Source organism: Oxyura jamaicensis, chromosome 3, assembly GCF_011077185.1.
Source record: "Oxyura jamaicensis isolate SHBP4307 breed ruddy duck chromosome 3, BPBGC_Ojam_1.0, whole genome shotgun sequence".
NCBI classification, from domain to species: Eukaryota; Metazoa; Chordata; class Aves; order Anseriformes; family Anatidae; genus Oxyura; species Oxyura jamaicensis.
Genome location: NC_048895.1, coordinates 97,982,292 through 98,007,409, shown reverse-complemented (window position 1 = coordinate 98,007,409; position 25,118 = coordinate 97,982,292).

The window sequence follows — 25,118 nt, the reverse complement described above, 5'->3', positions numbered from 1 at the left end:
GTTCGGGAAATACATTTCAGTTCACAGAATGTCATTAATGAAATTGTTTTGAATCATTATTAGTCAAAATAGTGTTGTTCAGTATTTCCACATTACAAATTGAGACACACTGGCTTTGGTTCCCAGTGGGTCTTCTTTTACTCTGCCATTTTGATCTCTAGGCTATCGTTGTTTGGCCACACTAGGCTTCTGCTACTCACATTTTTATACAGGGCAGCACTGATAAAATGAAATATATTTCTGAACGTCATAATTAATCAGAAACTGCCATGGAAAATTCCAGATTCCTCTGCAATTACAATCAGTACCAGTGGTTGTACTGTTATGAGACCAGAAAGGGTTAGTTTTTCACACAAGCCTCCAGTGAAAGGAATTCTTATAGTTTTTCAATTCTCAAATATTTGTTAATACCTTTCAGATTTTTTTTGTTTATTCTCCTGGGTTATAGAAATAAAATTTGTCTATCATTGCTTGACCCTGAAGTTTTGTACTAAAGATTTTTAAATGATGACTAACATTATAAAATAAACAAATATGTATATAATTTTACCATTGTAAGTCCATGAGTTTGTTCATTTGTGAATTAGTCATTTATTATTTAAGAGCAACATGATTTTAAAATTGAAATGCACACATGGAGGAAAACTCACTATATAAGCAAAATTCAAATAACCTGGTGTTCATTTGTCATTTTTTTCCCTAGTACTACCTGCTAAGTAGATAAAAATCACTGGATCAAGCACAAATCAGTTCCTGAAATCAGTAATGTCTTTTCTACCTCATGAAATTAGCTTTACTTTTCTTGTTCTCAAACCAAGCTCGTCTCTCTTCTAGTACAGTTTAAATAACTTTTCCCAATCTCATTCCATGCCCTTTATGTGTAATATAGCACACTGCCATCAGCAAGAGATCTCAGTATCTAGATGACACTAGATGCCATCTGCCATTGAAACCCCAGGCATCTGGTTTAATGTCTTCTGGTTTAATGTCTTGAAGAACCTGGGGGTCAAGACAGAAGTCTTAGCATGACAGGGAAAGGAAACTGGTGTTTCCTTCCCATTTTCTCAATTTCACTCTTTTTAAATTTGATCATGCCACAGGTTGCGGCATGGCTATGTGATTGTTCACCCAGGTACATTGAACAGATGTCTCTCACCATACATTTTCAGTTCTTAATTAAAACTCAAGCACCAAATGTATCGGAATACTTATAGTGCCTCAAATTCTTACATAACTTATTACCAATGAGGATTAGCTTACCCTGCCAGCTACCTCCACTTGCTAGCAGATGCTGGCAGAACACTTTTTCCCTGGGGAGGTTTCTCTCCATCTGCAGTTCTAAAGAGCTTTGGGCTCCTTTTTTGTTTTGTTTGTCAACAAAGATCAAAAAAAAAAGAAAAAAAAATGTTCAAGGTTTCAAACTTGTATCATTGTAGGCAAAAGAGGAAGTTATTAAGACTCCCTCCTCCAAGCAGAAGGACAAAATCATTGGGCAATAGAAATGTGTGCATATATCCTTACTGTCTCTCCTGCTGTAGGTTCTTGATTATTGTCCTGTCAGTGACCTTTAATGAACAAATCTGCACTGGGTCAGGCTAAGATGAGGTTAACTGCCCGTCTGGTGCTGTGTTTTACAGTTATGGATGAAAGATTGTTGATAACACACCAATGTTTTGACTATTGCTTGCAGAGTGTCAAGGGTTTCTCTTCCTCCAAGCAATTTGGAGGTTAAAGCAACAAGCCAGGAGGGGACACAGCCAGGACCGATGGACCCAAATTGACCACAAAGATATTCTACCATATGAGGTCAGCATGCTCAGAAGTAAAAGCTATGGGAAATAAATAAATAAATAAATAAATAAAAATAAAAATAAATAATTTTTTTCTTTTGATCTCACATGTATGTTTTGCTTTACCTATTAAGCTGCCTTTACCTCTAAACTGCCTTTATCTGTGTGGGTGATGGAGCACTGGCACAGGTTGCCCAGAGAGGCTGAGGAGATTCCCTCCCTGGAGTTATTCAAAGGCCACCTGGACATGGTCCTGTGCAAGTGCCTCCAGGTGTCTCTGCTTGAGCAGGGGTTGGACCAGATGCCTTCAAAGGTCCCTTCCAATCTCAACTATTCTGCAATTCTGTGATTCTGTGATTCCAGCCCACATGTTTTCTCACTTTTACCCTTCCAATTCTCTTCCCCATCCCGCTGGGAGGGAGGGAGTGAACAGATGTGTTGTGCTTAGCTGCATGCTGGGGCTAACCCACAACAAACCCTTATCTTGGGCACTCTTGTGTAACTCCTATGTAACTCCTATGTAACACATCTATGACTCTTTTCCCTTCCTTACTTTCAGTCTTCTTGAAGGACAAACACCAACATCATGTGTTCTGTGTTGGACTCTGAGCTAGGGTTACATGTGAAGTGTGGAATTTTCCTATTGTGGAGCACAAGACAGCCAACCCCAGCAGATGGATCAGTTAGTCAAGATAGGACAAGAAAATTACTGGGAAACTGTTGTTCCTTATACCTTTTACCTCCTTGCCACTTCCTCATTTCGTGGCATTATAGGATTATGAATTTCATGATGAGCTCTTTTTGTTTGTTTGTTTGTTTGTTTTCCAGATAAACATCAAGGTAAATTTACAGTGCTGGCATCAGCTATAACATTTAAAAGTATATACTACAATATGTTGTAACAGTGATCACAGATTTTGTGTTTATAAAATTTTATCTGAAAGTTAATACAGTTGAACAGATTTGAAAGATATTGTGCTCTTCACTGTCTGACTTCTATAATAAAATGATACATTAACCAAACTATATGCTGTTTTTTTTTTTTGTTTGTTTGTTTGTTTGTTTGCACTGTTTCTGCAAGGTTTTATATTTTCACTATCATTGTCAGCTAATCAGTCTTTACAGTGTCATTATTTACACTCGTGCAGTATGTTCAGTGGTAGCATTTGAGAGCAGATGTCAGGCAGTATAAATCTAGCCTTGTTACAAAAGCCACTAGTCTATGATACACCTATAAAATAAGCTGTTCTCAGGGAGGCTGTCAGGTCCTTGCCCTTCTGGGGTCTGAGAGCTGTGTGGTGCCCAGTGGAGTCAATGGAAAGCTTTTCATTAACTTCAGTGAGCTTTGGATTAGTACTTCAAGTTTCTGTAGTAGCCCTGATCAGCCACTGTACGAATATTAATTAGATGAGTTGAACAATGCCCTTAGAAGCTAAAAAGACAGAAGATATTTTTTCATCCATTCATTTATGATAAGGGTGAAGGGCCATGATGGAGGAATGTAAGGAGATACCACACAGTGTCTCAGGATGGGAAATGAAAATGCTCATTAAACTCTAAAAATCCAGAGGGATTTAGATGAGTGAGTTTCTATTGGTTCCCTAATAATTCCTCTTAAGGATAAATCCATAAGAGTAATTAGAGGGGAGATAATGGCTGAGGTTGATATATATTTGCTGAAACTTCTTTCCTGTCTGTCAGAACCATGCCTATATGCTTTTAAACATTTCATTGCCACCCCTTAAGTGAAAAACCACCAATGAATACCTAAAAGTAGCTTGAATATCAATCACAGATGATCACTTTAAAGTCTAAAATAAAATTCTTTTCTTGAAATGTTAACATATTTCCACAACAAATTCTAGCACAGAAGAAAATGGGTTCAAAAAGTAGACATCTTTTTTGCTCCCGTCCCTTCTTCTATGATTTAGTGTTACCAGGGATGTTTCTCATTCTCTTGTTTTTCCCTTCTCCTCTGTCTGTGCAGTGTTTCATCCTTTCTTAAATATATTTTCACAGTTACCACCAGCTTCGCTGCTACGATCAGCTGTAAGTATGCATTCAAGTGTTGTGTTTCTTTTAAACATCCTAATGGTTTTCTGTCACTGTGTACCTACAACTCACTGGTGCCCAGAGAAACACTACCTGCTGTTTGATGGGCTCTCAGATCCGGGATATTGTCAAAAGACTGTCAAGGCTTGTCCAGCCGTCAGACTATTACCTCCAATTCCTCCAGTGATATGGCCATCATGGTCACAATGAATTTGGACTAGGAAGGCCTGGAGTGTATGATTTGACTACAAGGCTCTTGGGGCAATGATCAAGAACATGGGGGCCCAGGGTCTTTTCTCTTCAATCCTGCTGATGTGGAGATGAACACAAGGAAGAGTGGATGGATCTCATGGGTAAACAACCATTTGCACAGCTGGTATTGTCAACAGTGATTATTAGTAGTAAACAACATGGATGCAGAACAAAGTAATTTCCTCTGATCTGCTGCAGAGGCTTGCTCTTTTACCTCTATTTGGCACAAGGTTTTTGGATCACACTATTGAAAAATAAAGTATTGTATGATTCAAATTTGCTATGGGCAAATCATGTCATATAAAATTTGATTAATCTTGTCTAGGTATCATGGAGACAATAACAAACCTATAAATGACAAATGTGTGATCTTAACAAAGTGTTAAGCCAGAAAGAGTGATGAAATCTTTAAGTCAGCCGTTGTTCTGGCAGCAGTCTTGAGAAAGACAAATTAATGAATCTTAATTCTGATTCAGCCCCATTATTTGCTGCCTCTACTTGCATAAGGTGGAGGAGACATCTGAGGATGCATTACATTAAGGATATGACTTAAACCTAGGGTTCCTTTTTTTTTTTTTTTTTTTTTTTTTTTTTTTTTTTTTCTCCCGGTAGAAGTGTTCAAGTCCAGGTTAGATGGGACTTCAGGCAGCCTGGTCTAGTAAAAGCTGTCCCTGCCTATGGCAGGGGAGTTAGAACTACATGATATTTAAGGTCCCTTCCATCCCAAACCATCCTGTGACTTTGTGAAGTTCAGCATGTCTTCTTTTCAAATCTATTATAACTTGGCCTCTAAACCACCCATTAAAAGAAAACACTCAATCTGATGATTCAGATATACTTTATAACATTGTCTAATCTATGATGCTGTTGCTTTAAAGTGATGAAGTGGTGCTAAACTGAACAGTTGCAAACTCTTAGAGTCTGATCTAGCTTCTTTTGTTCTCTGTTTTTCTGAATTCTCTGTGGCTATTGCAAAGGATGTATGAGTGCTGTTAAGTAGGGCAGAAAACAGAAGATGGAAAAGAACAGATGTCCTTAGAGAGAGCATCCTTTCCAACTTACAAGGACTATATCTGATATAAATGAAAGAAGGTTTAAATCACAAGTGTCTTTCTTCAGATTTAAACTAGAATTCTTAAATGAAACAACCCTATCCCACTTACACAGTCAAATATGTCTCAAAGTGCATACCTCTGACAAAGTTCATTCTTTAAGATAGAGATCACATCTGTAAAAAAATAGGTTTTTCACAGATTAGGTCTGTATTGTGAGGCAGCTCTTCTTTAATGAAATTATATATATATGAAATATATATATATATAATATATATATATTATATATAATGAAATTATATAGCTCCTGGATTTCCACTCTACTTTTTACTTTTTTTTTTTTTTTTTTTTTTTTACTTTTTTTTTTTTTAATTTTTGACACATGCAGTTTTGGATTTGGGAGCCCAGAACTGGACACAGTCTTAGTAAGGTAATTAGACAAACTTCTTCCATGAGAGCTACGTTTGGTCAAATGAATTCCCCTTAGGTATAAAAGAATAGATTATTTACAAAGTCACTGTAGTTTAGTTATATTTCTGAGCCCTTAATATAACACTTATGACCTTTTTATGATGAAATTTGCTTTCAAACATTATTTTCCAGAACATTTTAGCTTCAAGAGCTCACAAAGAATACAGTAGACACCAGTCCCCTGTGGTGTGCCACTAGAGCACACCAGATGGAGAAGGAAAGGCAGCATTAGAGAGTTCTCATCACTTCCCCTTAGTCCTTGAAATACAAGTTAAAGGGCAGGATTTTCCCTGTTACCTTCTTTGATGGTTCTAGCTTAATTAATCCGTTTCATTTAAATAACAATTCAAGGATGATTTTCCACATTATGACCCAAAATTAAGCAAATGATGTGAGGTGGAGAAAAGAGTTTTGTCAAGAGAGGAGTCATCTACCAATATCAGGTTACCCTGCTATTTCTACCTGTAACTTGAAATAGCAGAGGTAATTTTCTGGAATATTTTGGAACATAGATAAATAACCAAATTGCAGACAAAAAAAAAAAAATAATACTCCTGAGTTGTTAAGTAATTTATGGTTCACACATCTGTATTTTGTCTTTCTGCTCCTGTTAAAAAGTCTAGAGGCAAATAAAACAGTTTATTTAAATAAACTGCAGCTAAAAACCATTACTAATTGCAAAATTAGTTCACATACTGTGAGGGATTTGGAGAAACAGTCCAGCTATATTCTTGCATTTTGAATTGCCAAGGGGTTTCTGCCATACTTTTTCATACTAAATAAAGAAAAACTCCTGTCAACCTTATGGAGTCCTGATCCCTGTAACACATTCAACAGATGTCTTCTATTACGAAGAAAATCCCTGTACGGTGTAAGTACTGCCTGGTCAGACTTCTTTAAACATGAATATATAAGGGATGCAGATATTTACCACATTTATCTCTCTTTTTTATGATGGAACTTCAGTGAGAATTTACACATGAATAAGGGAAACAAACCTGAATAAAATAAAATAAAATTTCAGAAGACAGTAGACCTTAAAGGAAGTAAATATATCAGTTAGTAAGCTCCCCTTTGTGACAGGTAACTCAATTAAATACAGTAATTTAGTAAAGTTTGAAAGTACAAGTTTCAGTTGGTTCTTTGCACACTTCTTAAAATGTATTTGTTTGTTTGTTTGTTTGTTTGTCATAGGTTTGTTTATTGTCATAGGTTAGATCCTATTAAAGTTACATGTTGCAACTGACTTCTAGGCCCCTGAAGCTTAAACTCAGATATGGTCTCTCAATACTGGTTGGGATGCTGGACACCTCAGAATACGACCCAAAATAAATAACAGGGAAGAGGCCAGCTCAAAGCAGCTGTTAGAAAAATTATTAGGAGAAAAACTTGTCTTTGAACATCACCATTGCCTAAATTGTCTCTAACATGTTTATTTCCATGTTGTCAAAGTGCTAAGAAGGACTTCATGTCTTTCATAGAATCATAGAATCATAAAATGGATTTGCTTCAGAGAAATAGTAAGAATGCAGTCATTCCATCTTTTCCTAATTAGTGCACAAATGTGCATACATGCTCAAAAACCCTCTGTGAAGCATGGGTAGACCTCACTTTGTTCTTTAGTCTGAAAGGGTCCCACACAGACATGCAAACACACACCTCAGACCGACTCAAGTACTTCACTAAGTGTTCTTTCTCAGCACAACTTCTGAAGAGATGTAAAATGCTTGGTCAACACCAGCCAAATCATTCCGTAAAATAATATTTTCACATATATTTATTTATTTATTTATTTATTTATTCCATGCAGTTCATGATCACTCCTTGAGCTGTATATGGTGTTCAGGTTCTCTGGTGTTGGGATGGAGGCTGCAGCTATGTGCTGCTATGTAGAGGGGAAGAAAGATTGGATTAGGCTTGGCTGACTTGGCACAAAATTGTACACGCTTCCAAAGGCTTTGTTTAGACAGGGGACTTTGTAATGGCTCAGCACCAATCCCAGCCACATGGTGAAACAGATTTGTGATCAGAGTGCTTTATACTTCATCTAAATGGATTAAGCATGTGCCAAATGGGCAAAGTTTAAGGAAAAGGAAAGCTGCTTGTTAGGTTAGCACTTAGGGAGTTAAATTCTGCCTTTCCTAAATGAAGAAATACAATGATGTGAAAAAAATGTATAAAAAAAAAAAAAAAAAAGGTTTGTTGTCATGCTACTGACTGCAAAAATGATTAAAATAAAAATCAGTTGATAGTATCAATGTCTGGAGAGACATTGACTATATAGAGATAGGGCAGTTGGTAGAGATAATACAGTTTACAAGGGAAGACTATGACAATAGTTCTTGCTGTTCTTGATAGAGAGCTTTTTACATTTAGACTCCAGTAGTGTTAATAACTTCATCTCGTTTTAATACAATTGAAGAAAATCAAGTGTTTGTTGAAAGAAATGCAGGATAAATATTCATAAGATGTATTTCTATGTTTTTGTTTCTAAATAACTTTTAAGCCTAAGGCTTTGATAGGAAAATGTTTATTTATTAAGCTCAACAGGGCTATATATTTTACTTTGAGAGTGATCTCAAAAAGAGAGGCTGTTTGTACATCAGTAAGAGCTGAAAAGACCCCAGCTATAACAGAACCTTATCACACTCAGAGGCAAAAAGAAATAAAGTAGCACCCTTTGTGTCTCAGGAGGGCTAAGGCAAGCAAGCAAGTCATCGTTTTAAGTGTAAGATACATTGATAACACAAATTAATGTCTCAGAATCTAAAGCTCTAGCTCTCAATTATGTAAACATCAATGTCGTGATTTTTCTTTTTCCAAACAGACAGATAATAAATCCAAAACATTTTTTAATTACACAGTATAGGGAAATTAAGGAAGTATTTTAAAACTTGATATTTTTGCATAGAACAAAATATACATATATATATGTATATATACTTTACCACAGAAGGTGAAAGATAATGTTTTATACTGACATTTTTTAAAGTAAAAATTTAGACTGTTCCTATAGGAAAAAAAAAAAAAAAAAAAAAAAAAAAAAAAAAGAAGAAGAAGAACTTGAGTATGACCATGAAACCCAAGATCTGTGTAATATTGTATTATGATAAAGCAAAAGAACATTGAGCATTTTTTAGTAAGCATAGGTTCTGGGTTAGAAAATCTCCTGGATATGTTATGTCATTTAAGAACTCACTCATGAATAGAAAACACAATGAAGCATCTGTGAAAAGCCAGAAACAAAACTCTGATATGGAAAACATAATATGGTTTGAATTAAGATTGGAGTATTGATTTTTTATTCTGAAGGTGGAGAGCAGCCCTGCTGATATGGTGCACTGGTCATGCAAAGTCTATTGTTTAATGTATGTGAGAAGTTTTGGCGAAGTTTATTTTGGACCATGAAATATTTTATGACAATCCTTATATTGTTATGAAAAACAGATTCATGTATTTTGTAACAAAGATATGTATATAATATAAGGATGTATATTAAAAATATCCCCTGCTTCATGCATGGCATAGTCCATAACTGTAGAAGACAAAAAAGTTTTGGGAGGCAGGTTATCTTTGGAAAGCAGAAACTGAATTTTTCTCTTCATTATGCATGATTTGAAGGCCTGAGAGGGTATGATTACCACAGTCAAACAGGTTAGAATGAATAAAGAGAAACACCTAACCAACAAGTCTCTTATTAAAGTTTGGTTAATAAGTTATTTCAGTTTGAAGATGAAGATCAGGAACTATTAGAGATGTGGGCTATTTGAAAAAAAAAAAAAAAAAAAAAAAAAAAGGAATATATAACCTACTTTTACCAGCAATCAATGTTCACATCAATATAAGATATTAGACTTTCCAAAACTATCCTTCAACTTGATGCAGAAGATCCTGAACTATATTGTGATCAGCTTAGATCTAGAGGTCCTGCATTACAGTTCCTGATCTACAATACAAGCATGTATGTTGCTATAAGTAAGGATCTGTAACTTAAACCTGCCTCAAATTTACTGAAAACCCACCTTTATTGATAAAATCCTACCCTAGCCCTGTGATATTTTTATTTTCAGATCCACTATAAACAGATTTTTGGCATCTTCTGTACCATTCTCTAACCAAGACACCAGTCCTTCCTCTAGTATTAAATACAGTTTTCCTCTAAATGACAGGTTTTGTTTTAGTCCATACAGGATGCAGCAATTAACTTTTGTCAGTCACTTATTAACTGTTATGCTGCCTTACAATCATTATGGTGTCCATCCTAGATTTACGTGGAGCATTTTCAAGTAAAATATAAAACCATTTACCCAGGCAAATGGTGTGGGAATTAGTTTTTTTTTTTAAATTTCAAATCTTTCCCTCAGCTTTGCTTTAGGGGTGCATAAACTCCTCAGCAGAGCCTCTTGGTCCTGTATACCCTTCTTGGTCTAGCAACAAAATCAATTTCTTCATCTGTTTCTCTTACCTTTAACTTATTTCTGTTCCTAACCCTCATTAGAACAGTAAATCCTCCAATGCAACCATCATACCGAAAGACTCAAAAGAAGTATTTTTTTCCTAATAACATTCAATCTCAATCTGCCTCTGCAAAATGCATGTTAAAAGACTTCAGTCCCTGCTGTTCTTAATATTGGTATATATATGATAAAATTAGCTCAGACTTCACCTTTTCAATAGAACTATGATCCCTTTCCTTGCAGAACTAACCTTAACTTCTCATTCAGATGAAAAACAGCTACAATTCTAGTTCTACAGACCTGGCAGGAAAGATAAAGCCATTATCCCACTCTATATAGTCTCTGTTATCATAATCTTTTAACATAATCCTGACTTTTTTTTTCAATTCTGGTAACAGTAGTCTCATCCATAGGAAGTCTCTAATGAGTATCATCTAGGAAATAGTTCTGTGGCTATTTCAGCATGCTAGTATGCAGTTAAGATAAAGGAAAAGGTAGGCTGAAGTCAAAATGAGAATTTACTGCATTATATTTTCTAGGTATGCTACCTGGCAAACTGGGATTTGAGCTGGACCTGGAATGGTCTAGTGCCTTACAGTTGAGTCCTGGGTTATTGTAGGCTGTTAATAAGTTTGAAGGCAAAATCTGTATTGGTAATACTGTTGGGGAGATGAGATGATAAAAAATGGTGTAATAGCTGTATTTTGTATTGTTCTTACTTCTGTTCCATCCCCCTCCCCCCAAATTTTGTGATTAAGTTTAAGAATAGGAGTGATTTATTTCTGAAGGTTATTGCTGGACATGCAGAAATTGGATGAAAGTTGGGTCTGGAATACCTGCATCCTCTTTCTCCGGAACCTGAACCTGAAATCAAAATATATATCTACTTTTAACCAGAAACAAGAACAAAGTGTTTGTCCTGGTGGCTTCAACGCTCATCTTAGCTCTGCATGACTTGCAGGATGCCTGCAAAATCATGTTCTTCAGCATCTATTCTGCCAGCGTTAACTGCATCACTGTTCTTAATCTTTGCTCTCAATTTGCATCTATTAGTCATAACTGCCACAGAAGAAACCATGACTCCCCCACTCCTGTTTGCATCAGCTTTTATTCCAATAACATGAGCCTTTATTTCAATACTGAATTATTAGCTACCCGGTCTCACTTAATAATGCTATGAAACTTGTGGGCACTAATATCCAACCTAAGAATTTAGGGAGGAATTAAATATCCTGGCCATAGCTAAGTGCTAGGATATTAAAAAAGGTGTGAGGTGACAATGTAAGACATGGTAAAAACTTAACTTTTACGGAGTTCTACAAGACCAGTAAAAGCAAAACTTGAACTGACAGAGGTGGATATGTTCAATGAAGGTATTTCCAGTTTTTAATTCCCATCTATTGAATTCTCAGGATCACTGACTTACTGAAAATTATAAGCTTGCAGTTTTAGTAAAAGTAAAGGTTCAACATGCCAGCATAACAGACATAAATTCAGTATGAGATGGTTGCTCGATTTGATAAAAGTAAATAAACAGGTACAGCTGTTTCTCCAGCCACTGCAGGTACCCTTCAGGTAAAGATGGGTTTGGGCTGAATGTGAGTGTTCAAACACAGGCAGTTTGAAAAGATAGCTTTATTTGTAGATCTTACAAGGTCCACTGAATAGGAAAAGTATTAGGAAGAAGTAGTGAGACAAAGTTTTGTGCTAAATATTGGTTGCCTGCTTATGCTTATCATTATGGTTAAAATAATAGAGGATAACAGCAAGGACTCAAGAACAGTTAACTGTTACATTCTTATAACATTTCAACAGAGTGAGCTATGTTTCTGCTACAGGTCAGTCCCTGACCTGTAGCAGAATGTTAAGAACTTTAACATTTGATTTCTACACAGTACAATTTCCAAAACCTAAATCTTCTGCTGGATGCTAGAAAGAACAAAGATCTAGGTGAAGGTCTTTACAGAAGTTAACCAGAAGTAGGTTATTGTGTTTTGAACGAAGAACCAGAGCTGGATTCAGGCTCAGATTGTAAAAGAAGAGTGAAGTGTTGAATAATAAGTATGTTTCTTTAGCGTGACAATTCCTCAGGGCCTTCACAACTACCTTCCATTAATTGTTTATTCAATATGGATGGTATAGGATTAACATACTTATGGACAACAACAACAACGAAGTCCTTTGCATTGTCTTTTTTATTATTAGTTTATATATTATATTGTACTGTCATTTATCATGTCACTAAAGACTTTTCTTTTGACAGATGGCTGCTCCTGGGACTTAGTAGAGTGTTCTTTCAAGAAATTATCGAGGAGCAGAAAAAGTGGGCTGATCTGCAGGAGAAGGCAAGCTGGGAGGAAAGCAGATGGAGCACTAGCTTGACTGAAAGGACAGACAGTCCCATAGTACCCAAGAAGAGAAAAAGTCTGCTGGCAGTAACTACAATTAACCAATAGTCCAGTGATCACTGGACAAGTTCAGTGTGATAAGGTAGGTCTGAGGTCAAGCAAGAAAGTCAAGTCAGCATGATACACAGCCAAGCACACAGCCAGACACAGGCAAACCTGTGATCAGGAAAGGATCAGGGGCAAAGGCCTGAACTGAAATGCAGCTCCTGAGCCAGCTGAGGTCTCCATCATAGCTTCTCACAGTGATCTCACACAACTCTTCACAGCAGTGATCCCCGGTTAAATGGCTGCACTGTATCAGAACTGGCCTTCACCACAGGTGGCCAAACACCTCAGAGAGAGAGAAAGACTGCACCTGCATTGATGCTCTCAGGATCCTGACAGAAAGGCTGGGGAACACATATCGAATGTTTTCACAAGAAACTCAGAGCTGATTTAATGTACAGTGAAAGGAAAGAGGCACCTTAGAAAACAGATTGGCCTCTCCGTTCATTTCCTATGGGAGTTGGTTATACTTACAATAATATTCCCTGTTAAAGTTGTTGTAGACCATGCAAGAGACAAACCTCAGATCAGCCTTCTGATACTTCAATAGAGATAAGAACATTAAAATGCTTCAACATCCACAAAAGATAATCATGGCATCAGATATGCCACAGTCAATACCGAGTCTCATCTCTGTCACACTTTATGACTAATGTCATTGATCTATCCTATGGACTATGTAACTCATTAATGTTGTTAACACCCATCTTCTGCTATTCCTTTACTGTATGCTGCAAGCTTTCTCTGTTCAGAAGCTGTGCAATCACCTGTAGAGAAGTGCTCAAATAAATGTATGTCCTTTGTGCAAAAATGTCTGACAGCTTTCCAAGCAGCTGCATATCTTGCCCTTATATCCTGAAAACAGTGTCAGAATATTAGCATCTGTTAGTGTGTCTGAGTTCTGAAAATCAGGAGATAGTAGAAACCATCAAGGACTTGCTAAATATAATGGATCTAGACCCTGTATATTATAGCCGTCCTTCGTAATATGCCACAGAATCCCACAAAGATCAACAGCTTCACTAATAACTTGCTTTCTCTTAAAGAAATAAAATATGATATTGGTTCAGGGATGCTCCAATAGCTCCCAGGAATGCTTTTCAAGTCATGCTCTCCTTAACAAAATTACAAGTAATATCCATCTTTCAGTTTTACTGAACATATTTTTTTTCTTCCTTTCCTGCCAGAATTTCTACAGCAGGTCTGGGATTTCCTACCCTGTCTCCACAAATTGGATGGTTTGACAACCCATCTGGGTGTCTGGATCTCAGTAAGACACTTGAAAGTTCTAGCAACACTTCTAGGTCATTGCCAGGCTGATTTTGCTGGGAGTCAGTCATTCCCCGTGAGTTTCAAAATCATTGTACTCACCTGATGTGTTATTTTTTTTTTTAATTTTAATTTTTATTTTTTTTTTGATGGTCTGTTGAACAGAGCAACAGCATTCAATCATTCAGTAAGTTCTGTAACCTCTTGCTTTCACTGTTGTTCCTGTATGTGCAGCTCTTATTGTGCCATTAAATTCTTGCATTTGTTCACAGGTTGTTCTTGAAGCTTCCAGTAGGACAGTCACTGCCATCTTTTTAACGGTAGCTAATAGGGACATTTTCTCCAACTGTTGCTGGCGGTATGCTGCTAACCCCATGTTTCTTTCTCTGGATCCGTATTTTCTACTCCCCTCATCTTTGCTGCACACATTCTCCATCACAGGTGAATTGGCTTTGCCTACAGCCATCACAGGACTGCTGGTATCATTCCAGTAAGCTACTCTTGATTGCAATTTCAAAAGAAAGCTAATGTAGCAATTCTACCCAGGGAACAACAACTGCAAAGCCCTTCTTCTTCAGGTAAACAAGAAGCTTTTTTGGTTATTATAGAAGAATCATGATACACACAATGGTAGTCCACCAGTTTCAAAATCCACAAATACTTGAAAAATTGGTATGCAAGCTCTCATGCTCCTTCTTTCTGGACCTTAATTCACTGAGGTAGGAATTAACCTCCTGGGCTTATTGCAAACATGTATCATTTTATTACAGAAAAAACAACAACAACAACGACAACAACAAAAGTTTGTTGGATTCAAAAAAGGCATATGAACCTTATTTGAAGGAGCTAACAAAATTAGTTCTTGTGAGTCAGCACTGCATTGCTGGTAAAGTGAAAGTATTCAGAACAGGAAGAATAGATATATTAGTTTTAAACTTGAACCCTGCAAAGCTCACATGACTAGGTTAAATCCAGGAACCAGCAGGCATTTAATGACTTTTTATTTTATTTTCTAGCAAGTATTAATAGGTACTTTATAGGGGTAACAGAGCTAAAGAGAATAGCCTACTCATCCACAGGATTATAAAGAAGGTCAGAGATCTTAGTGGTCATGGGTCTTTGGCCGACAGTAGAGATAATTCTACTTCCAATTAAGTTTTCTCTACAGAAACTGATGAAAAGTTTTGTGTTTTTTGTCTGATTCTTATTATTATTAATAATATATATATATATATTTATTATTTAGATCTGGTAAGAACTTTAGGAGCCTTGGAGCCATCAAGCCTTTTCTGAAACAGGTATGATCAGCACATCATATGAGAAATACAGTTGGTTTTCAGTGACTCAAAGTGGGTTATAGTGTATGTAATAGAAACTGTTAAGTAAACAGTTGGGCCTAGAGACGGGCTAGGGTTCAGGACATACAAAGAACTGGAAAAGGTGTATAATTCAAGGAAGAGTCCTTGGAAAGAAAAAAATAGAACATTAGTCAATACAGAAAGCACAGCCACTGAGGCGTTACCTGCCTCAGACAAGAAAACAGAGAAAAAAAAAAAAAAAAAAGAAAAAAAAAAAGTGAAAAACAAGCAAACAAACAAATGAGAATGCTTTTAAGTGATGAACACTTTGAACTTAAAGGACCTGAATCTGCATGGACCTCTGAAGCATCTCTTTATCAGTTCCTGGGGGGGTCTCCCAAGACAACTGGACCATGAACAACTGGATCATGAACTCTTCTCATCAATGGAAGCTACCCACTGGGGCTTATACATCCACAGCAAATACCAGCTGGAGGACAAATTATGTAACTTCCTTTGATGGCCACTCAGCTGCCCTCTATTCAAGTCAATCAGTTTGGCAGATCTATTGCTTTGTAGGCTTATAAGCAAAATTTCGATGAGAGGTGGGGTTGGAATTACAGTTTAAGGCAGCACTAAAACCCAAGATCCAGGAAGTGGGCTGATGCTGGTAGGAGTAAAATGTTTACGCCTGCAGGTTCCCATGCTGTCTCTAAATTGAGGATTGTGTTGTGGTTTCCTTGTAAGTGGATTCCAGGTGGATTCCAAGACATGCAGGGTTAAAATGATGATTGGGCAACTGATTTATGGAAAGCTAGGGAAAATCTGTTTCACTGACTTTGATAAAATCTAACTCTGGGCATGATATTATGATTAAGGTCATCTTATAAATGATGAATTGACTGAATTCTGCAGTTGGTATCAATCAAACTGGTTAAACCACAGATAGGTTTTAGATAAGACCACAGTTATGAAAAATAGGGACTGAAGATGTTAATTAATTGCTGTGCTTTATGGTATTCTCAGAGCTAGGAGAAAAAATAGAGCCAGCGAAGTACTTTGTAGTTGATTTTAAGGTAACTGAATGCAAGCAGGCTCTAGATAGGCTTAAAATGTAGCACCAACTACTGTCACAGGAGCAAAACTTGATTCAGATTGGAGAGCTGGGCTGCAATGTGTTTTTTTGTTTGTTTGTTTTAAATTAATATTCCTTAAGATTGGCCATACCTATTGAAATCAACATTCCATGTAGACCAGCATGAAGACTCTGACAAGAAGACTCATAGTGAAACAGCAAAGAGGTGTGTATATTTAATGACACATTTATCAGAAAATATTGCTCTCAGATTCTCCAAGCATTCATTAACAAATTTCAGACACAAGCAACAGTTTTGTTTTGCCTTTTTTTTTTTTTGTATTGTTTTGCTCTGTGTATTTTTTTTATAACTTTTTTCTTTCTTCCTTTTTTTTTTTTTCCCTGTCACCTCTGAATGGATTTAAACTGTCACCATTTGGAGGATCTCACACTATGGAGTGCTGTAAGTAATCTACTTGTGTTAAGAACCACTTCTTATCAACTGTTTGAAATCGAAGGTCCACAAACCTTGTTTTGGAAGACAAAATTACACCATACTTACTACCCTACCAATGGCTCTCATGATTTCATAGACCTCTATCATGTTCCCCTTTAGCACGTAGTTTCCTTGTTGAACAGTCTTAATCTATTTAGCTGTTCCCTGTACAGAAGCTATTTCAAATATCTGGTCACCTCTCTTAAACTTTTCTGAACCTTCTTCAGTTCTAGTATATCTTTCTGCAATGAGGAAGGAGGATGCAACACACACAGCTGCATATCACCACCCTCCATGGAAAATAAATAAGCTGTTTCCATTTTGTTCTCTGTTGTGTTTGTTTGTTTGCTTGTTTTTTAATAGTTCTTAGTACTGTCTGATTTTGAGCACTAAGATGACATTTTTAACAGAACTATGTAATTCCAGGATGTCATTCCATAAGAATAGTAATCAGCTCAGAGCTCAGTCTGAGCTGTGTAAAATTTATATTTCCCATACAATTTACTTAATATTGGATGTATCAATACTAGATTTCATCCTCCATTATAGTCACCACTCATTTAGTCTCATAGTGCTCTTTTCTGATTTTTCATAGTAAGACTTTCCTGATTAGCTCGGTATCAGTAAATGTTGTCACAGTTTCCAAGGAATGTCTCATCTGTGCAATCTGGAAATTACTAAAATCTCATCTGGAAACTACCAATCATAGCTCCAATCCCTGAAGAGCTCTTCTTATAGCCTTCTTGCTCTGTGAAAATTGACTCCTTAGTTGAATCTTTATTTTCTGCATTCTAGGCGATTATTTAACTATGCAAAGACTTTGGTTCTTATTGGAATTATTTATTATTATTATTAATTATTGCATTGCATGTAGGAGCATTTTGAGAAAGTTTGTTGACAAAATCAGCTAGATTTCCCTAGCACATGTTGAATCTTCCAAAAAAAAAAAAAGCACAACAAATTTGTAAGGCATGACTTTTCTTTACAAAACCTGTGTTAATAATATTGAAACAAAATGATGGGCAGCTAAAATCACCTGAAATGTAGGAAAACTGATAACAATGGGAAAAAAATCCATTTGTGGCACAGATAAGAGTGAGGAATTCTAATGCACTGCAAAAGAAATGAATCATAGCAATGAAACGGGCCTTTTAACTAGATATGAATTGTTAAATTATTAATAGTGTAGAAAAGGAACATTTGTTCAATTAATACTTTTGTTCTGTCATTAGAATGAAGCTGGATAAGATACATGGATCACATAGGAATAAAGGAAAGATCTTACTTCACTAGTAACTGAGAAAGATATTAGACAACATCAAAAACAGATAAATATCTTACAGGCTCATAAGATGTTTCCCGTAACACTTAATTGTTTGCTGAGGAAATATCTGGCCTTCTGATTTTAATTTTATTTTTTTTATTACAGTGACAATGAAACCATAGGAGACTGAAAACGCTTTTTTTTTTTTTTTTTTTTTTTTTTATATCACCATTCATGATGAGGAAATGGAGTGATATGGATGCTAATTGATTAGCCTAATTCCAGTAAATTAATAGAATTAAAATAAACAATTAAAAGATGGCGTTCTACTTAATGTCATTCAAAAAAGATTTTATAAAAAATAGGCTTTGTTGAACAAGAGAAGGTGGGCTTTTTTAAAAACAATAGATTTTCTTGACAAAAGTAACCACACAGATATATTGTTAAGGAGTTAAATATGTGTAACCAATATAAGGACTCAATGGTAACCTGTAGCAAAATGATAGAATGAATTGACACTTGAGTTTATAAACAAGATATATACAACTGTAAATCCAAAGACAGCACTGTTGATACCATTACTGGCATGCTATGAACTCTTTCCTTTTTTCCTGTCACAAAAGGATGTTGGAAAAATAGTGGAAGAACCACAGAAAATAACATAAAAAATATGTTCTATAATATTAAGGGCTGTAGAAAGTGTCAAAGGAAACATTTTAATTTAAATTGGAACAAGACAGGTAACCAGGAATTCTTGCCTTGAAAAACATGAAAATCTATTAAAATGGGCAAGTAAGCACAACAGCTTATCTCTGTCATCTTCCACTAAGCTGTGAATAATCCACTGATGTCTGAATAGTTCATTGGGACTGGCTTCAACAAGACTCTTTTAGTACGAATGTGGATACTTCATCAACTGAGAGAATAGGACCTTCAAGGTTTACGTGGTTCCACTGAGTAAAAAAATCACTTGACTATGATCTTCTCTGTATGTATTCCTTTTGGTAAGATAAGAAAGAATCATGCAGTTTCCCTTTCATGTCAAGAAAAATGTACCTGTTTTCCATATTACCTAGACCAACTAATCAGAGCATCCATTTGCACTGGGCATACATATGATTAATACTGGAATATTGTTTCTTTTCTGAAGTATCCAATAGAAATCTACCAGATCCACTTGACGTTCTCCTGGGATACACCGCTGGTAGATAACTATTCTGCTGTTACCATCTCACCTTGAATACAGACTAAGAAGAATGAAAAGAAAATGCTTCTCTTTGCCATGAACATACAAACCAGAACTCTTTCTGATGTCTGTTTGTGTTGCAGTGTTTGGTAGTCAACTGCTCACCTAAAAGCAAACTTCTGCAGAAATATTTTACTTTTTATCAACCTCTGATAAATCACAAACACATCTTCCTAGTAGGTTCCACCAAACGGATTGCTTCAGTCAGTCAACTGAGAATTTCAGAGACAACAGTCAATCTTAAAATCGTTTCTTGGCACAGTCAGGAGCTGCAGGACATCAAGGAGCCAAGAACACAAAAACCTTGGGAAATCTAATTAAATCCAAGCTTTAAAGACGCTGGAAAGCCTTTCAAGTCTTGATTCATAAGATATTCTGTTCCAGATGTTCCTTGTGCTAATCATTGTTCTGAGGAACTCCCAAGTGTGGTCCCATTTATGAAATAGAGGGGTGCCTCATTTAATTATGGAAAAAATAGTAGGCTATGCTGTGATTTCCTTATTATCTTTATTTACTTTCCACCATCAATATTTTTGAAGGTTTTGGGCTTCTTTTTTTTATTTTTTTTATTTTTTTTTTATTTTTTTTTGTGAGACTGTCTTGAAATCAAAGGAAAGATGTTTTGAAATGTTTTCCAGAAAACCTTTTTTAAAAAAACTTTTCCAGACAATGGAAGTTCCATCACACCTAATCACAATTGCTTACTGTCAAAAGCCTTTTCGTCTGAGTACTGTCCTCTTGCTCCTCTAACAACCAGAAACCAATAAAGAAAATGAAACAAATATCTTCATCTGAAATGACAATAATAATTATTTTTTTTACTCTAAATTTTTTCCTTTTTTTTTTTTTTTTTTTTTTTTTTTTTTTTTAAGGGGAAAAATTTAAAATTTAAAAATTTAATTGTAAAAAAAAAAAAAAAAAAAAAAAAAAATAAATAAAACCCAAATAAAAAAAAAATTATTTTTTTTAATATAAATTTTTTCCTTTTTTTTTTTTTTTTTTTTTTTTTTTTTTCTACAGGGAATACTTGCAAAGGTCATATCTTCATTGGTCAAAACTAACCAAGGAACATTCTCATTCTATGACAGCCCCTATTAGAAACATGTGACTGCATCTGCTGACAGAAAAGAAACTATCAAAATGGTGTTTCCACTAAATTTGCATTGCAGAACAAGTATAAGAAAATGGGTGTAAATGTATCTATGTTCAGTACCTGACAACAGCAATAAAAGTCCACCTGCATTCCTTTCACTACAGAGGCAAATTCTTTGGTATACCAGAAAAAAATATATAGAATTTGCATACAAGAGAAACAATATCTCAGTTGAATATTTTAATTTGAAATTAACTTTTTAAGACAGAAGCTTTTCCCTTGCCTATTTTTTTTTCCTCTACATCATTATAAAAATGCATAAAAAGACTTCCCCAGATGACAGTGCCAACTGGAAAAGGTGAAAATTAATGCTTTCATTATCCAGGCTGAAGTCCATGTAAAACCTAAATGAATAACATAAATAGTGAATCATCAGTTAGATTTTTGATGATAGTGAATAGGTACAAATTCAGCAGCATAAAGCCTTTTCATAGTTATATGTGTGTAGTTTATATTTTTACTAATTATTTTTTCACCTAGCTGCAATGCAGAAATAAAAACAAATAGACTGAAGATGGTAGAAAAGACTTGTTTAATGTGATTTTTGGAATATAACCTTACACCAACAATTAAAACAACATATGCAAATTGAAGATTGGCTCCACTTTGTAATGAATGTCAACTACAAGTAAATTTTAAGCTTCTGAACCATTTTACATTACTGCCAAATTGTTCTGTGAGACAAATTTTTACAAACCTGGTCTTTTAGCTTAAAAATAGTTTAAAATGTAGAAAATTATTATAATAACAATAATAAAAAATCAAATCTATAGAACATTTCAAATGGTCCCAAAACAGTACTATTCTGTCATGTATGAAAATTTCTCCATTAAAAAATAGATGAGAAAATTTTGGAGGGAAATCAGATGAGAAAAGAGGCTGAAGAGAGCAATTGCAGTAGTAAAATGTTGAGTAAATACAGTACAGCCTGTTGAAATTAATGTAATGTGAGGCAAGCTCATTTTCTGCCTTAGGAAAAAGACCATCTTTTCAAGGTCATACAATATTATTATTATTTTTTTTTTAATTTTTATTTTCCCTCAGGCCACAACTAAAGATACTGGCTATTTTGGTCCATTGCCATACACGATCTAAAAGATGTCATGCTCAAGCAGACAAGGTACAGAAGATGGAGGGAAAAATAAAATAAAATAAAATAAAATAAAATAAAATAAAATAAAATAAAATAAAATAAAATAAAATAAAATAAATAGATCCTTTTTTATCCTGTTTTGCAACTAAGCTGATGTCACTGTGCTTCTTCCTTATTTACATTGATTCTTTACTGCCTCCAGTGGAGGCTGTGTACGGCTGCCTGACCATACAGAATTATTTTTGAAGCTGCTTATGAGCTCCCAGATTCTGATGCTTGCTTTACTCCAGTTTATGCCATGATGCAAAAAAAAAAAAAAAAAAAAAAAAAAAGCTCCTGTAAATTCTTCCAACTGGTAGGAGTCCTGAAAGGGATGACTGGTTTGAAGCTGCCTGCATCCATCCTCGCAATAGGGGCAGAACAGACTGTGCCTACACCAGAAGACAAAGCTGAACACTGCCAGGGTGGGCTCCTGGCACTGCAATCCAGCCATGTATGCTGCTGGATTGCTGTAGCCATCCCTGACACATGGTTGTGACAATTCTTCCTGTTGATTCTGTGGTAACGTTGGGAAGTTAGGCAGTCCAGGAAGTAATGAGTAGTTTGCATAAGGCTGTCCTCTCACAGGGAATAAGAAGGATGGGTTGTGACCTATCCTGTGCCAGCTGGCACCATCTTTAGCAATGGTCTTGAGCACGTTATATTTACTCCTACAAATGTAACCTGTATATGCCAGGTCATGGATTTCCTGCAGTTTGGCTGACTCAGGATGTTTTCTTTCCTTCAGAGGACAGCAGTCTTCCACACAAGAAGAAACAATATTAACACATGGGCTAGTGGACAATTTCAACTGGACTTGAGGTGATTTGGCACCTAACGTGTGCAGAAAGGCTAGGAGTCAAAATCTTAAATCTTTAGATCGTTCTTTGTGCTCCTGTGCTTCTGCTGAGTAAACTTTATGACTTTACCTGGAAGGCAGCTTTTTTCCATTATGAAGCTGGTCATGAAGAGGCTGCAGTGTACTTTGCTATGTGTGTGCAACCAGTGTGTATTCCTACGGGAATGAAATGATTTTTTCTGGGAGGACAGAACCACTGATTATTTTGTAGGACTGTGGTCTTAAAGAGTATGCTTACCTAAAAGCAGCCTCTAGACCATGATCTGGTTGATAGGCATGCCCTACATCTGAACCACCATTCACAGACGCAGCTCACAAAGTGAGTAGCACATTTGCCTACTGATGATCCAAAAGATGAAAAAAGGAGGAAAAAAATAACATGGCTTTTAAAAGTTCTAGTTGTTTTTGCTTAGCATTCAGATGCTGATAATGAGTCATATGTGAAATACCCTTGCATTGCCTAAGATGGCTTTGCTTTTCAGCATAAATCTTTTCAGAAATGGTGCAAACACACATTGAGATAACATTCTCAAATTTAGGCTGTACTATCAGAATATGTTATCATTTATCACCAATGGCTCTACAAAACACATGTGATTCACTTGTCTGTTCAAGTTAAGATCTGCTGTTGGGAATGAAGACAGCAGCTACTCTGCCTCTAAAACTACATTCTTATGTACACTGAAGCCATCCACTTTCCTTTTGCGCAGAGATCAGAGCAGGCCAGCAAACGTAATGCATTCTATCAGCTAATGAGACATCAGCTAGGGCTTTTACTCATACTCTTAATTTGATATGGAAAGACAGTTTCTTGCAGCTGCAGCTATATAACTGTAAGTGAACAGATATAAGTCAAGAGTGAACACACATAAAGTAGGCTTACTGCTGCACAGTAGCTATAAAACTGCCCATGGCCTAAAATATACAGTTTTGTTTGTTTGTTTGTTTTTAATGCAATTAACCTCCTGCCCTCTCTCAACTGTTAAAACTCTTTATCTGCTTTATGTTAGTGTGTCCCCCCCAGTCAATAGCCAAGAGAGGTTTGACTCTCTTCTCTGGGGCATTTATCCTTTCTCTGCAAACTAAAGTATCTCTGAAAAACTACATACATAATTCAGAGTGGTGATTTGAGATTTCAGGGGATACTTTGCACACAATGAAAGGTGGCTAAAAAAGGCGTGACTGTTCTCACAAGGCTTGAATTCCTCCTGATGGTTCAGTAGGATTTGCACTGATGCAGCAGTGTAAAACTGATTAAGATAATTTTGCAACTGTTTTAATGACTGTTGGACAACACAGAGACATCTTTAGCCTTGAATTTACACATAGAGGAAAGATATAGCCAGAAATCTGTTTGTGGTATTTTTTAAACTTTCCACCAAATGTCAGGCTGGCCCTGTTTGTAATATCAATAAAACATTTAGGAACTATATCAAAGTTCTTCAGTTTTTGTTGCAGTGACGATTGATGGGATTTTAATCCTGTTGGCATTTGCATCAGGTAGGAAGTTGGGGAAAGCCCTTAAATACTCAATTGGCTTTAATATCCTTAACATCTGTTGAACTTTTCATTCAAGTTATATATGTTCTCTGGCTGATTTTAGTGCTATAGGAATTCTTAATGCCTTGTCTTTTCTCTCCCCAGCAGCTGTCATTGGGCATTGCTTCTGAGAGTTGGAGGCTCACAGAGATGACTGAGCCAGGAGGATAAATATTATTTTATCCGATGTACAATACATTATATTGAAAATATATTATGCATTTTCACAGCTTGGAGAAAAGATTTTGGAAAGTATCATCTGTTGGATGCAATGTATATATTTTTCTGTACATATTTTAAAACTAGCTATCATACATGTAGATTCCAAATTAATGCTTACTTGCATACTATACTGATGAAAAATAGTACAGTGACGCTAGCCAGAAAGAAAATCAGCTTGCCACCTGCCTGCGTAATTATTCTTTAATCACCAGATAGGTTAAAGTTCCCTCAATAAGGAATCATTAACTTTTATATGGGATAAACAGCTTAAATTATAAGCAGTATCTGTGATTATCAAATCTCCATTTTTATAAAGGATGTGGCGAATATTTTGGAAGTCCAGTTGCCACGTCAACCAGCAGATATCTACTCAATTAACTCAACAAAAATTGCCAGCCCTGTCTCATTCTATTATATTTATCTCTAGCAGGATAGACATACAATCTGAATGTCGCTTTTCTTTCATGAGGAGTGAGAATTCTGCTTTAACCCAACAGTGTAACTCAAATTTTAAGATTATTGTAAGTAGTTGTGATGTTTAAGGAAAAAATATATGTATTTCAAAATCTTGTTTTGAGGTTCTGAGGTCAATAAAAAGTAGCAAAAGGAATATTTTCATAGTCTATTCAAATGAATGTCCATTGGAATTTTCTTCTAAGCATATGCTGTATTGGTTATGAGCCTGATGTAGCCAATCAGCTTTGCTCTGCAATCACCTCAGAAAATGTTGCACTTGCTTTTATTAAATATAGATAGGAACCTTTATGTCTGTTGTAATCAGCCAAAACAAGAACATGCTTGAAACCATAAAGCTCTTAGCATGAAAATTTCACCAGTCTTAGATGACAGAACTGAAGGGTACACATTTTCTTGTTTTCACGTACACCATGTAAGTAAAAAGAGTCGAGATATCTTTTCTGTACTCTCTCAGCATGCCACAATGGAGTAGACATAGTAGAAACAGTGACTAATGTGTGTTATTTAACAAAACTAAAATTCTGCTTGGCTTTTGCTCCAAATTCCAAATGTAGTGCCTCT